Here is a 15,678-nt window from a genome sequence, read left to right as displayed (position 1 = left end):
ATTAGTGACAGTAGAAGGGGTCTGATAACCGATTATGTGCCAAACAAGTGACTGGCGCAGGGTTGGTTAACCCTGGTCGTCACAAATTGGTAGGCAGCGGTGTAGATAATTTTGTTAATTAGATTTTAGTGCTTTGTGGATTTGCTAGTGTGAAAATCCCAGTACTTAAAACAAATTGTAACTCTCACAATTTCCAAAGGCTAAAACTCAGTGCATTATATAGTCACACATTGCAAACAGTCCACTTCCCTATTCTCTGTTTTTCTTTTCTATTTTTTTTTTTTTTTTACCATGGAGGCTTACCAGCAGCAGACCAAGGAAATTATGGCACTGTTATGCCAGGATCAAGATATCCCATCCCTTGGAAAGTACAAAGATGGACTAATACAACTTCTTACAGAATATGATAACAGCCAGACCACACCAGCTGAAGCCTCAGGAGAGGTGTCTGCAGCTGTGGACAGTGATTCATCAGGATCTGGGGATCCATTGGACTGTTATTTGCAAACTGTTCTGAAACATATGGGCTCAGCGGATGCAAGTTTGCGCATGGAGCTGATTTCAAAATTTTATGAGAGACAGGCTGCTGCAGCTGAGAGAGAGGCTGATAGAGAGAGAGCAGCTCTGCCTGCAGAGAGACAGGCTGCTGGACGCCAAGCTGAGAGAGAACATCAGTTACAGCTTGCACGTTTGGAGAGAGAGACTGTCTCACCTGTTGTCAGTGAACCTAGAGACTTCTCTGTTCCCAGAGTGCGTGCAGAGAATTTTCCCACTGTCTCACCTGTTGTCAGTGAACCTAGAGACTTCTCTGTTCCCAGAGTGCGTGCAGAGAATTTTCCCACTCTGTAGACAGATGGCGAAGTAGACGTTTTCCTGTGTAGCTTTGAAAAAGCTTGCAGACAGTTCCAGCTGCCAAGGGAGCAGTGGGCCAAGTATCTTACCCCTGGTCTGAAAGGTCCTGCACTGGAAGCTTTTGCTGAACTTGCCCCAGAGTTTTATCAGGATGCCATTAAAGCTGCACTGCAGAGGAGGTATAATCTCACTCCTGAGGTGTACAGAAAGAAATTCCGTACTCTGAAGAGGGGTATATCAGAGAGCTATACTGCAGTTGTTGAAAACGTGATGACAGCCTTTAAACAGTGGATCAGAGGGCTAAAGATTTCCACTATAGAAGAGGTGGAAGATCTGATGGTGAATGAGCAATTTATGCAGCTGTGCCCAGCAGAAGTCCAAGAATGGGTTTTGGATCGTAAACCCAAAACAGCATTGGAAGTGGGTGAGCTGGCAGATTTTTACACAGCCAACAGGTCACCAGGGAATGGGAGACAATCCTTTGTTAAGGGGGGATCCACCTGGAAAGGAGCTGCTGCATGACCCCCCTTCACAAAACCTGCTGTGCCTGTGTCTAGTGTGTCTGCTCCTTCTGAGAAAGGAGGGGCGAGTGCTGCACCTGGGCAAGGAGATACCCGCAAGTGTTTTGCTTGTCAAAAAATGGGTCACATCAGCATTAACTGCCCAGAAAGGAAGAGACCTTCAGCATCAGCAGGGGGAGGCCGCTCCTCAGGATTACTATCTTCTGTTTTGTTTGTAACCCAACCAGAGGAAAGTACCAATGAGAACTTACAACCTGTGACTGTTGGAGATAAGGTAACATTGACGTTTCGGGACACGGGTGCAGAAGTGACTATTGTGCGTCCAGAGCTAGTGAGCTCTGAGAACATTATCCCTAGAAAGACTCTAGCAGTAAAAGGGATTGGGGGGTACAGCCTGCAGTGCCTATGGCACAAGTATATCTAGATTTAGGAGCAGGAAGAGGGTTAAGAGATGTGGGAGTGTCAGATAATATTTCTACACATGTATTGCTTGGTACTGATTTGGGTAGGTTATTGTCACAGTATATACCTGACCATGATACCTGTGACATAAGTAAACCAGGTATGGGTCCTAACATACAAGAGACCATCTGTAACCAGGGCCGGCTTATCAATGGGACCAACAGGGTCCCACGGCCCAGGCGGCACTTGAAAGGGGGCGGCAGTACAGTCAGTGACTATAATTATTATAGTCTGCCGACTGCCGCTCCTGCCTGCCTTCCCCCTCTGTTAGACTAAGAGGCATAACTGCGCACTATGTATATTCCCCTCTGTCGGCGGCATACGTGTTAAATTGTGTTTGTGAGTATCACCAGGCCCAGACTGGCCATGAATGAATGAGGGCTGCTGCATCTCACAGTAAAGAGTTCTTTTTTTATTGGCCCCTTACTGCAGTTGTGCCTGTTTGCAGTCTGCACTGTGTTTTGTGTGGGGCCGTGGGACGGAAAGAAGAGCAATGAGGACAGGCTGGGGGAAGTTGTTGAAGTAAGCAGCATGTGCACGCAGTGCTCGTTAAACACTAGCTGCAATTACTGTCAAGTGTCAAAAGCTGTCTCCTCCTTCTCTCCCCCTTCTTTCTGCCCTAGCCCGGTTCTAAAATTCCTCCCTTCCGTTGAAGCAGCTCACTGCGTTCAGCCACAGGAGAAGAGACTCTGAGAGCAATGATATAGACGTAAGAGTGCTAGTTACTTTGGAACCCTGATATCTGTCAGGAATACCTGAATATCCCTTGACATGTATATATTTTGTTTTAGAAGACATCCCAAAGTATTGATCTAGGCCCATTTTGGTATATTTCATGCCACCATTTCACCGCCAAATGCGATAAAAAAAAAAAAAAAAGTTCACTTTTTCACAAATTTTGTCACAAACTTTAGGTTTCCCACTGAAATTATTTACAAACAGCTTCTGCAATTATGGCACAAATGGTTGTAAATGCTTCTCTGGGATCCCCTTTTTCAGAAATAACAGACTTATATGGCTTTGTGGTTGCTTTTTGGTAATTAGAAGGCCGCTAAATGCCGCTGCGCACCACACATGTTTTATGCCCAGGAGTGAAGGGGTTAATTAGGGAGCTTGTAGGGCTTTTTGTTAATTAGAAGACCGCTAAATGCTGCTGCGCACCACACGTGAATTATGCCCAGCAGTGAAGGGGTTAAATTAGGTAGCTTGTAGGGAGCTTGCAGGGTTAATTTTAGAGATCAGCCTCCCACCTGACACATCCCACCCCATGATCCCTCCCAAACAGCTCTCTTCCCTCCCCCACCCCACAATTGTTACCGCCATCTTAAGTACTGGCAGAAAGTCTGCCAGTACTAAATAAAAGAGTTTTTTTTAATTTCTGTAGTGTAGCAGCCCCCCCCCACCACAATACCCCCACCCCCTCCCCCTCCCAGATCCTTTTAAATGTAAAAAAAATAAAATAACTTTTTTTCCCCTTCCTTCTTCATTGGTGTCAGTGTGGCTAATGCGCGCATGTGCACGTGCACGCGCGCCCACTAGCACACGCGCGCCCACGTGCACACGCGCACCTGTGCACGTGCGCACGCATCGTGCACGCGCGTGCACACGCTCCCTCCTCCCACCGGACAAAGGCACCATCGGCACCATCACTACCGGTGCAGAGAGGGCCACAGAGTGGCTCTCTCTGCATCGGAGGCTTGTAAAGGGGTATTGCAGGATGCCTCCATATCGAGGCATCACTGCAATACCCTCAGAGCTGCTGGAAGCGATTGTGATCACTTCCAGCACTCTGTTAGACAACTGACGTACCAGGTACGTCTATTGTCATTAACAGTTAGTTTTTGCATGACGTACCTGGTACGTCAGTTGTCATTAAGGGGTTAATTTTAGCCACCGGTAAATGGTTTTATTGTTTTTATCCTATTATAACAGAATAAATTAATCAAGTGAACATTTGTAAAAATTTTATTTCTTATTTATTAAAGTTATTTTTATGTTGCCCCTTCTTTCATCGAGGAAGATTGCCTGTTTTTTGGAGCTTATCTTTGTTCTTTTTAGTACACTTATTTCAATTGCACTTTAAATTATTTAACTTTTTTATAAATCTGTATACACCTTTTTGTTATTTAGTTATTATTCTTCAGGTTCTGTGCCTTGTTGTGGGCAATTTCTAACCCTAGATACAGCCATTACGGCAAGAAAAAGAAATTTTTCCATTTTCCCTCCAAACAAACAATATCGCTCTTTATTTGTATCTACCTCGCAACCTACAAATTGGCGAGATTAAAAACAGTGAATATTGCATGCACCACTTTTCATAAATATATGAGAACTGCGAATATATACGGGTAATTTAAAATGCCCATATAGATTAATACAAGAATTAGGCATTTCCGGACAACTTATTCGCATATATTTAAGACTTGTGAATGGTCATGAGTAAATTTGTTCACACATATGAAAAGTTGCGACTTTATTGGCGCATAACCTTTAATAAATATGGTGATATCATATGTAAGTTGTTGTTTTTTTTACAACAAACATGAGAATTTTCTTATTCTCACTTTGATAAATTTTGCCCAAAGTGACATATAGTTGGCAGATGGCACACACCAAAAAGAAATCTCAAAATTCCAACATGCATGCATAGACAGAAAATAACAGGACATAAGCATCATAAGGCAGATATGATCATATAAGTCTTCGGATGTAAAAAAGCAAGCATATGCAAGTCCAGATAGTTCAGAGATGTAATGTATTTAATTGTAGTGTAGTGTTAGGTGTTATTGTAACTTAGGTTAGGTTTTATTTTACAGGTAAATTTGTATTTATTTTAGCTAGGTAGTTAGTAAATAGTTAATAGCTATTTACTAACTATTCTACCTAGTTAAAATAAATACAAGCTTGCCTGTAAAATAAAAATAAACCCTAAGCTAGATACAATGTAACTATGTTATATTGTAGCTAGCTAAGGCTTTATTTTATAGGTAAGTATTTAGTTTTAAATAGGAATAATTTAGTTATTAATAGTAGGTTTTCTTTTGATTTATTTTAATTATATTTAAGTTGGGGGGTGTTAGGGTTAGGGTTAAACTTAGGTTTAGGGGTTAATAACTTTAGTATAGTGGCGGCGACGTTGGGGGCGGCAGATTAGGGGTTAATAAATGTAGATAGGTGTTGGCGATGTTAGGGACAGCAGATTAGAGGTTAATAATATTTAACTAGTGTTTGTGATGCGGGAGTGTGGCGGTTTAGGGGTTAATATGTTTATTATAGTGTTGGCGATGTCCGTAGCGGCAGATTAGGGGTTAAGGAATGTAAGATTAGTGGTGTTTAGACTCGGGTTTATGTTAGGTTGTTAGGTGTAAACATAAATTTCGTTTCCCCATAGGAATCAATGGGGCTGCGTTACGGAGCATTACGCTGCTTTTTTGCAGGTGTTAGACTTTTTTTCAGCCGGCTCTCCCCATTGATGTCTATGGGGAAATCGTGCACAAGCACGTACAACCAGCTCACCGCTGACTTAAGAAGCGCTGGTATTGGAGTGTGGTATGGAGCACAAGTTTGCTCTACGCTCACTTCTTGCCTTTTAACGCCGGGTTTAGGAAAACATGTAATACCAGAGCTGTAGGTAAGTGATCAGTGACAATAACGTGCAAGTTAGTACCGCACCCCTCATAACACAAAACTCGTAATCTAGCCGAATGTTCACACTACCATCAATTGGCAAAGTTTATATTCCATCTCTAGAATAAGTTTGCAGTCTTATAACGCGTATCCAAGCCTCCTCCTTTATACTATGGTGAACCCTAGCAGGATCACTCTATTTGTGTGTATTATGGAGACTGTGTATTATGGAAACTATTAGGGAATAATATACTGGAATAAAAAAGGTGTGTGCTTCAAATCATCATACATGCTGGATCAGTTACTTGTTTCGCTTATATGCCTATTGACTGTTTGCATGTTGCTACATAGAAATACACCTGCATGTTACTAACTGTAGAGGAGTTAAAGGGACAGTCAACACCAAAGAAAATTCAGATGATTCAGATAGGGCCTGTAATTTAAAACAACTTTCCAATTTACTTTTATCCCCAATTTTGCTTTGTTCTCTTGGTAAAACCTAGGAAGGCTCATATGATAATTTCTAAGCCCTTGAAGGCCGCCTCTTGTCACATGCTTTTTTATTTATAGATAACATTGTGATCACGCCCGTGGGGCAGACAGTGCACTAATTGGCTAAAATGAAAGTCAATAGATAATAAATAAAATGTCATGTGATCAGGGGGCTGTCAGAAGATGCTTAGATACAAGATAATCATAGATTTTAAAAGTACAGTATATTAATATAACAGTGTTGGCTATGCAAAACTGGGAAATGGGTAATAAAGGGATTATCTATCTTTTTAAACAACAACCATTCTGATGTTGACTGTCCCTTTAAGCACACACTATTAACAAATTTGCTTGGATCTGCTTTAGAAGTCTGCTAACTCAATCTAGAGATGGAATTTGAACTTTGCCAATTGATGGTAGTGTAAACATTGTTAGTCTTAACAACTCTGAACTATCTGGACTTGCAAATGCTTGCTTTTTTACATCCTAAGACTTATATGATCATATCTGCCTTATGATGCTTATGTCCTGTTTTGTTCTGTCTATGCATGCATGTAGGAATTTTGAAGTCATCTGCCTACTTACTATATGTCACTATGCATGATTTGTGTTTGCTATATACATACCTTGCCAATTTTTGTACTTATGTGCATAACCATTAGGCAGTATTGAGTGTATGATGTTCAAGTATCTACAGTATTTATTCCCTTATGGTTAAATTACTTAGCTATCTCTGTAATAGGCTATTTTTTTGCTACACATATATACACGTGTGTTTTGGATTGACTTATAAAGTACTTATATCCTTTTTTTCTTTTTGGGATGTATTTGCTGTATTTTTTTATGTTTGCAGGTGTAAGTTGTTGCTGGATAGGATCTTCATTTTCTTTTTTCTCTAGGTATATATTTTTCGTAAGATCCCCGTGCACTAGAGGACCACCCTTTTTATTTGTTCTGGTTCCTTTATATACTTCCTGTTAAAATTGAACCTTTTTTGAGCTGGTATTTAGGGGTAATATGTATTGATATGTTCATATATGTATATATCTGTAAATATATATATATGTACACATATAAATACATTTGTACACACACATATATATAGGTATATATATATATATATATATATATATATATATATATATATATATATATATATATATATATATATATACATATTTAGACATGTACTGTATATGTATGTATCTCAAAGTTAAAGCCCTTTGCCTGCTTTTTTTTTTCTAACACCTGAGACCTCATATCTTTAAGCCCATATAACTTTTGTTAGCAATTTTTTTTTTATTAGATGGCTTTATTATATGTGTGTGTACTGCGAAACAGTTAACTTCAACTCTTAGGACTCGCTTAATTATGCTCAATGGGGAAGAAAAAAACAACCCAAACATATGTCAACCTCGCAAAAATACTTTTCTTCATCTACCCATTCTGACAGATCATTAATGTACAATTTTGAATTCACAGAAGTATTTTTGTTTGCACATTTACAAATATGATTCTTAAAAAAGTGAGTATGTCTTTGTGCATTTTCTATGGGTGTCTCTGTGAGTGTGTGTGTGTGTGTATGTCTTTGTGTGTTTTCTGTGGGTGTCTCTGTGTGTGTATGTCTTTGTGTGTTTTCTGTGGGTGTCTTTCTGTGTGTGTGTATGTCTTTGTGTGTTTTCTGTGGATGTCTCAGTGAGGGTGCCTGTATGTCTTTGTATGTTTTCTGTGGGTGTCTCTCTGTGTGTGTGTGTGTCTTTGTGTGTTTTCTGTGGGTGTCTGTGAGTATGTATGTCTTTGTGTGTTTTCTGAGGCTGTCTCTGTGGGTGTTTCCTTGGGTGTATGTGAAAGTTTGTGTTTGAGTTTATGTGTGTCTGTGTATTGTCTGTTCCTTTTTAGGACATTTTGACCTTACTACTGATTATTCACATCTTTCTACAGACATTGGGGGATATCTATCAAGGAGTCAACTTTGTTGAATTCGAGGGCACTAATACGCTCGCCTAACATCGCAGCCGCAGACCTGAATACGATCTCCATATTTATAAAAAAAAGCAGGCAAAAAGCCGCACACCAAGTACGGGGCGATGAGCATCGGACTGTTGTTAACTAACAGTCATCGATCTTGCGTCTATTCAGCTTTTTACCAACTTTATTTATACCCTGTCACTAAAGGCCGCCACTATACTAAAATGTTTTTTACCAACTTTATTTATACCCTGTCACTAAAGGCCGCCACTAAATAAAGTTATTAACCCATATCCCGCCACTCCCGGACCCCGCCGCCACTAAATACAGTTATTAACCCCTATCCCGCCGCTCCCAGACCCCGCTGCAACCTAAATAAAGTTATTAACCCCTATCCCGCCGCTCCCGGACCCCGCCGCCACTAAATAAAGTTATTAACCCATATCCCGCCACTCCCGGACCCCGCCGCCACTAAATACAGTTATTAACCCCTATCCCGCCGCTCACAGACCCTGCTGCAACCTAAATAAAGTTATTAACCCCTATCCCGCCACTCCCGGACCCCGCCACCGCTAAATACAGTTATTAACCCTTATCCCGCCGCTCCCGGATCCCGCTGCAACCTAAATAAAGTTATTAACCCCTATCCCGCCACTCCCGGACACCGCCGCCACTAAATAAAGTTATTAACCTTTAAATTATTGTTTAGGCAGTTCAGGACCCTTCCTTTCAGCCACTGCATAAAGTTGTCATCTTCCTTGACAAAAAAATAATCAGAACTCCATATTTTTCTGTGTTTGTGTGTTACTATCGTTACAACATTTACAAGTTTGACTACACTTAAGAATAAAGTGCACATATGTTTTAGTTACTTGGTGAAAAATTGCACATGTCAAAGGGGGGGGTCCTGATTAATGGTTAAGTAAGGAGAACCACAATTTCTAGTTTCGGCCCTGGCGAGAGGACTCTGTTGCAATGTAGTGAAAAATGAATTGTGACAAAGAATTAAAGTGTGTATTCTGTACTATCCATAGCGCCACTGTACGATCTTGCTATTTGTATGCATGCGTGGCTTCGGTTTTATGGCGGTGTGTGGCTTTCAGTGTGTTATCTTCCAAGCACAGACAGTCGAATTGACACTATCAGACGTTTTGTGATATTTTAACCTACTTTTGTAAGCGATAGGCGTTTAATATTATTTAGAAGACATGTAAGTATTCTTATTTGATTATTAAACCTTGCTTTCTATTTTCATGTCTATTCATTTTCATAATAAAAGTAAATATAGTTGCTTATCTTTTATTATTTTTTTAATTCCAGCATAAAAAAAATTTATGAAGTTTTATTACTTAGATATGAACATTTTCTATATCAATGATCGCAAGCTTGGGACCTGCTCAGCGATTTTAAAAGACCCTCCGAATGGGGCGGCGTATAATTAGGATTTTTATGCAAGGACTTTTTTGTTTATCTGTGGTGGCCGATATCACAAAAATTATGCACAGACCTTTTTTTTTAGCTTATCAGCTATCGTTAGCGATAGTGTATTTTACGTGTGGCCCAAGACAATTTAGGACTAACGTGGTCAGGTTAGTGCACATGAAGAATTGCTAACTTCAATCCGCTTTATTGAAATATTACATATAAAATATTTAAAAAATATTAATAAAAATGATTAAAAATTATCAAATTACTAAGTAGGTGGTATCTAACACCCCATAGGCTTCTTGGAATCTATCCGCACACAAATGGGGAGTGCTGGAGGGGCTGAGGAGAGGAGGGAACTCTTCACATTTGGTGGACATGCCCACACATACGGCCTTTCTGGGAAGTGGTGCTGGGAGAAATGAGCAAAATTCTCAAAACCATAATTCCCCCAAAACCAACATACCTGATTTATCATGAATTACCCAAAATAATCGGGGAGGATAAGTATCTACTCCTATTGCTGAATGGTGCAAGAGGGCGTTAGCGTTCAGGAATGGAAGGCTAGAGTGGGGGACCTGCTTGAAATTGGAACGTTACCACTATCTAAAAACTGGCAAACTAGCTACACACGAAATGATGACACTAACTTGGGAAGGCAGAGAGTTTTAACATTTAGGACACTCTTGCATTCACTAACATCGCCTTTAATGTCCTCTCCTTCTCTTCTCCTGACCCTTCCCTTCCCATACCCCCCTCCTCCCTTCTCCCTATTTTTTTCTCTTCCTTTCTCTCTCTCTCTCTCTCTCTCTCTCTCTCTCTCTCTCTCTCTCTCTCTCTCCCCCTTACTCTCTTGTTCTGTTCCCCTACTTTATCACCCCCTTGGGTGAAGACATCAGGCACTTTGATATTCTCAGCTGTATGAAGCAGGCATGCTGAGTATTTATATTAATGTTTTATTTCATTACCTGATGTAAAGTTCATAAGAATATGTTTGTTGTACAATAAGTATTCAATACTACAACGAGCAATTTGCTCGTTGAAACAAGCTCAAAGGTAATGGACTATTTAGCAACAGTATTTCATGAGAGAAAGCTCCGACTCTTTTACTAATGTTTTTGAGACTGCACAACCATGAACACTCTTAAGAGTCATAACTAATTAATCAAACCCGTGTTTAGGTTTTTATCGTTATTATGCTGAATTTTGAATTGTGCTGTATATCTTGTCAAAAATAAAGCTTGTTTATAAAAAAAATATATATATCAAACATACTGTAATAAATATAGATATATTCTATGGATTATTTATAATATTTTACAGTATGTCTAATCGATTTTAATATTTTTTATTAATATTTTTAAATGTTTTGGGCAGATTACGAGTGGAGAGCAAATGTTTGTGTGCAAGCAATATTGGGTTATTGAGCTTATATTACAAGTTAAAAGTAAACTTGATCGCTTAAAGTGAAGGTAAACTTTCATTAATGAGTGCCCGGTTTTTAAAAATAATATTAAAAACATGGGCACTTTCATTCATGAAAGTTTAGATTATAGCGGTTTTGTTAAATACTTACCTTTTCTTCTTGCAAGCCGGAGCAGCAATTCCTCTGCCCGCAGGTTGTCTCTTCTTACGTCAGCAATGACGAATCCGCTGAAATGTAAACTTTCATGAATAAAAGTACCCCTGTTTTTAATATTATTTTTAAAAACCGGGCACTCATTCATGAAGGTTTACTTCACTTTAAGTGCAATTGAAGTTAACACTCATCGGGTTAGCGCGTCCCCAGAGCTCTGGTTAACTCTTTTGAAAAACAAAAAAGTGTCACAAAACACATAAAAAAATATTGCACAAAAAAGTTATAAGGGCTCAAAGATATGAGATCTCAGGTGTTAAAAAAAAAAAGGCAGGGAAAGGGAATTAACATAGACATACACATATATACATGCCTAAAGATGTACAGTATATGTGTGTATATATATATATATATATATATATTTAGGTATACATATGTATTTATATGCATATATATGTATTTACAGACATATATACACATCTAGACATATAAATATATATGTACACACATACAGATATATATAGAAGTGCATTGGAACCCTTTGCAATTAAGTAAATGAAAACATGTAAAATCATATGTATGCAATATTCATATTAAATAAAGTGTTATACTGTGTATTTACTGTAAATGTTTCACATTCCAATGTTCTGCACATAGCAGAATATGTTCTAAGTATTTCTAAATAAATATTCCTATATATATATCTGTAAATATCTATACCTATATATAATCATCTATATACTGTATATATAAATAGGTATAAATATATATTGTACCAAAATAACTTTATATATACAGTAGAAATAAGTATTTATGAATAAATAGAACATATTCTACTGTGTGAAGAACATTGGACTGTGAAAGATTCATATTTTCAAGTTGGGTTTGCGCACAAGTGGGGTGTTTTTTCCACTTTTTTACTCCATTGACTTCTATGGGGGAATAGGTTATCGCTCGCGCAATATTCTAAGCCATTTTGCACTCGTTAGGTTACTGCAAGAGCGATAACTTTTTACTTTCAACTTATAATACAAGTGCAACCCGATGCGCACAAAAAGTTTACTTCTAGCGCTATAGCTAAAGCACTAAATAGCTCTCCACTCGTAATCTGGCCCTTTATATCTAATATTTCAATAACGCGCATTAAAGTTATCGATTCTTCATGTGCAAACCCGACCAAGTTTGTCCTAAATTGCGAACCCAATGTGCATTACGCATATGTTCTTCACAGAGGCCTAGATTTGGAGTTTGGCGTTAGCCGTGAAAACCAGCGTTAGAGGTTTAACGCTAACCCTAACGCTGGTTTCTTACGGACTCTGGTATTTCGAGTTCATTTACCGACACTCAAAAATCACCCAACGCTCAAATTTCTACCGACACCTCAGACCCAGTAGTAAACATATACCGACAAAATAAACATTCACGAATCACAAAACAAATATTACACAAAGTACACTTACACTCATACAAACACTACACTATGTTTATTTTAAATATTTAATAATTTTTCATCAAAATACAAAGGATCAAAGTTGCGAGATCTCGGGTGTTAGTAAAAAAACTACACAAATCCATTTTCCCATTGACTTACATTGACACACGGGAAAAGACCCTCATATACCTACATCTAACTAATAACATTATCACAAATATACACTCATCGATGCATACAAATAATATACACCACATTACATACAAAAAATATTTATTTATTACAAAAATAACACGATTTAGTGACTTTTTCACACAAGCTCATGACGTCACTCACTTTACGAGGAAAACCAGTCTTAGAAAAAAAAAATTACCAAATTTTAGAGCCTCCATTGACTTCTATTGGGAAGACGTGCTCGTGCACGCGAAACCCACATTTCCCTAACGCAATCAAATAGCGTAGACCGAAAAACTCCAAATACCAGCGCTAGAAAATACATACTTTTATGCGTTAGACCCAGCTATGATAAATAGATCAAGAAATGACTATTTCCCTATGGTGGATTTATGGATTTTACTTTTTGAATATTCACAACACCATTAAATTGTTTCAGACTTTTATATTACATCAACTACAAATCAACATCACTAGTAACAAACTTTTTGTTATCAAAATATTACATTTAAACGGACACCAAAATAATGTAAACTTTTCTGGATTCACAAACACTATACAATGGGAAAAAATTCTCATTTACCTTTATTATTGCATTTCAGTTATTCAACTCATATGCTTGAAGCAACAGCATATCTACATAGGCTTAACACATGATCACTCATGGATGCACATACATTACTTTTAACATTCACTCATACATGTGCATTCAAATGATGGGGGAAAAACACATGACATTCTCTAGAGGAATCACAAAACACAACATATGGATTTTACTGTACTTTTAACATCATGATTCCATCACCAGAAACCATTAGGAATTACTTACAACAAGAACATCATTACACAAGATTACAGATGTCACTTTATGGGAAGGAACAACAATGTCAGACCGCTATATAGAAGTCAGCATATGTGGGACACAATCACAATATATACGTACATGTACATAACACGCATCACCCATCACGCAACCACAAAGCACACATTTAGATTTTATTCAGCACACAATAACAATGTAGTCAAATACAACAACACAATGAGGATTTCAGAACTACATAGGCAGGTTAATAATATCATGACGTCATTAGAAGATTCAACCATACACATTACAGATTCACGACTGTACCGCCCCTTTCGGAACTTTAACACTCAATACTACAATACAACATATACGTAAATAACAGTTTGGAACAGCATTATTAGGGAGATTTGAATGGGACAATTAATAAATCTTGTCCGATCGCAAATCACTTATATATATAATACTACAGATGACAGCCGGAAGTTATTCAGTATTAGTGCCATTTGAATGGGACGCCTACAATATTTACATCTCGGCAATCACTTATATATACAATACTACAGATGACAGCCGGAAGTTATTCAGTATTAGTGCCATTTGAATGGGACACATACAATATTGACTGCTCGGCAATCACTTATATATACAATACTACAGATGACAGCCGGAAGTTATTCAGTATTAGTGCGATTTGAAAGGGACTCATACAATATTGACATCTCTGCAATCACTTATATATACAATACTACAGATGACAGCCGGAAGTTCTTCAGTATTAGTGCGATTTGAAAGGGACGCATACAATATTGACATCTCGGCAATCACTTATATATACAATACTACAGATGGCAGATGGGAAGTTCAGAATTATTATTGCGATTTGAAAGGGACGCATACAATATTGACAGCTCGGCAATCACTTATATATACAATACTACAGATGACAGCCGGAAGTTATTCAGTATTAGTGCGATTTGAAAGGGACGCATACAATATTGACATCTCGGCAATCACTTATATATACAATACTACAGATGGCAGACGGGAAGTTCAGAATTATTATTGCGATTTTACAGGGACGCATACAATATTCACATCTCGGCAATCACTTATATATACAATACTACAGATGGCAGACGGGAAGTTCGGAATTATTATTGCGATTTTAAAGGGACGCATACAATATTGACTGCTCGGCAATCACACATATATATACAATACTACAGATGGCAGATGTTACTTTATCGTTTACAAACAATATTGCAGCAACATTGATCGATCACATTCGATGCACATTATACACAACTATGCACTTTCATTCATGTTAGCCTGGACGTGTGCTTGTTACTATAAGATCGCGTTTAAGAAATATTGATTACGCATATGATCAAACATTACAAACATGCACTGTATGTGTGATATTTGACACTTTCACATTGAGATTCATTGTTGGAAAACAACATTTCAGCAAACAACCAAAAAACGCCCACTGTGAAAGCATTCGCGCCGCTCACATACAAACAGGTGAATACAATCAGCAATCATTACAAACTCACTACCATTGGACTAATTGTACTATAAATCCACCAAACATCATGGCCAAAGCATCACTTGTGATCCACATCAGATCAAGTGCATACCTTGTTACGCTGTTTTGAAAGATGGATGACGATGACATGGTAGACGCTGCTGGTGCTGCTATTGGCGAACTAGCTGTTGGTCGAATCAGGCAGCCTCGGCGGCTCAGACTGAGACGAAGGGGTCGTCTGGTTCGAGGTCCTCCTGTCTACAGGGTGAGACCCACCTTGGAAAACATGAGCGACTTTGAGGTTTATGATAAGTATCGGCTCGATCGCGAACAGCTCATTGGCCTTTACGATCTTCTTAAACCTCATTTGGAGCCACGTATAAGAATAAGGACTGCTGTTCCCGCCATGAGTAAGATGCTAAGCTGTCTATACGTCCTGGCCTCCGGGAGTTTTCAATCCGGAGAACTGTACATGCATGGCCTGGCTCAAGGTACATTCTCTGTGGTGTTTGATAACTTTCTGGACGCCATGGTACGTATCAGTAAGCAATACATAGGATTCCCACAGAATGATGGTGATTGGAGGCGCCTGAAGCGGGAATTCTTTGATATTGCTGAATTGCCCAATGTCTTGGGAGCCATAGATTGTACCCACATTGCGCTGCGTGCTCCAATTGATGACTTGCCCTTCAGAAATCGCAAACATTTTCATAGCCTCAACGTGCAGTATGTTTGTGACGCACGGATGAGGATTATGCATGTGTGTGCGAATTTTGGAGGTTAGTGTAATGTTCAGCTATAGGATGCAATTTAACT

The sequence above is a fragment of the Bombina bombina genome, chromosome 6 (assembly GCF_027579735.1).
Source record: "Bombina bombina isolate aBomBom1 chromosome 6, aBomBom1.pri, whole genome shotgun sequence".
Taxonomy (NCBI): Eukaryota; Metazoa; Chordata; class Amphibia; order Anura; family Bombinatoridae; genus Bombina; species Bombina bombina.
Note: the sequence above shows the minus strand (reverse complement) of the source record.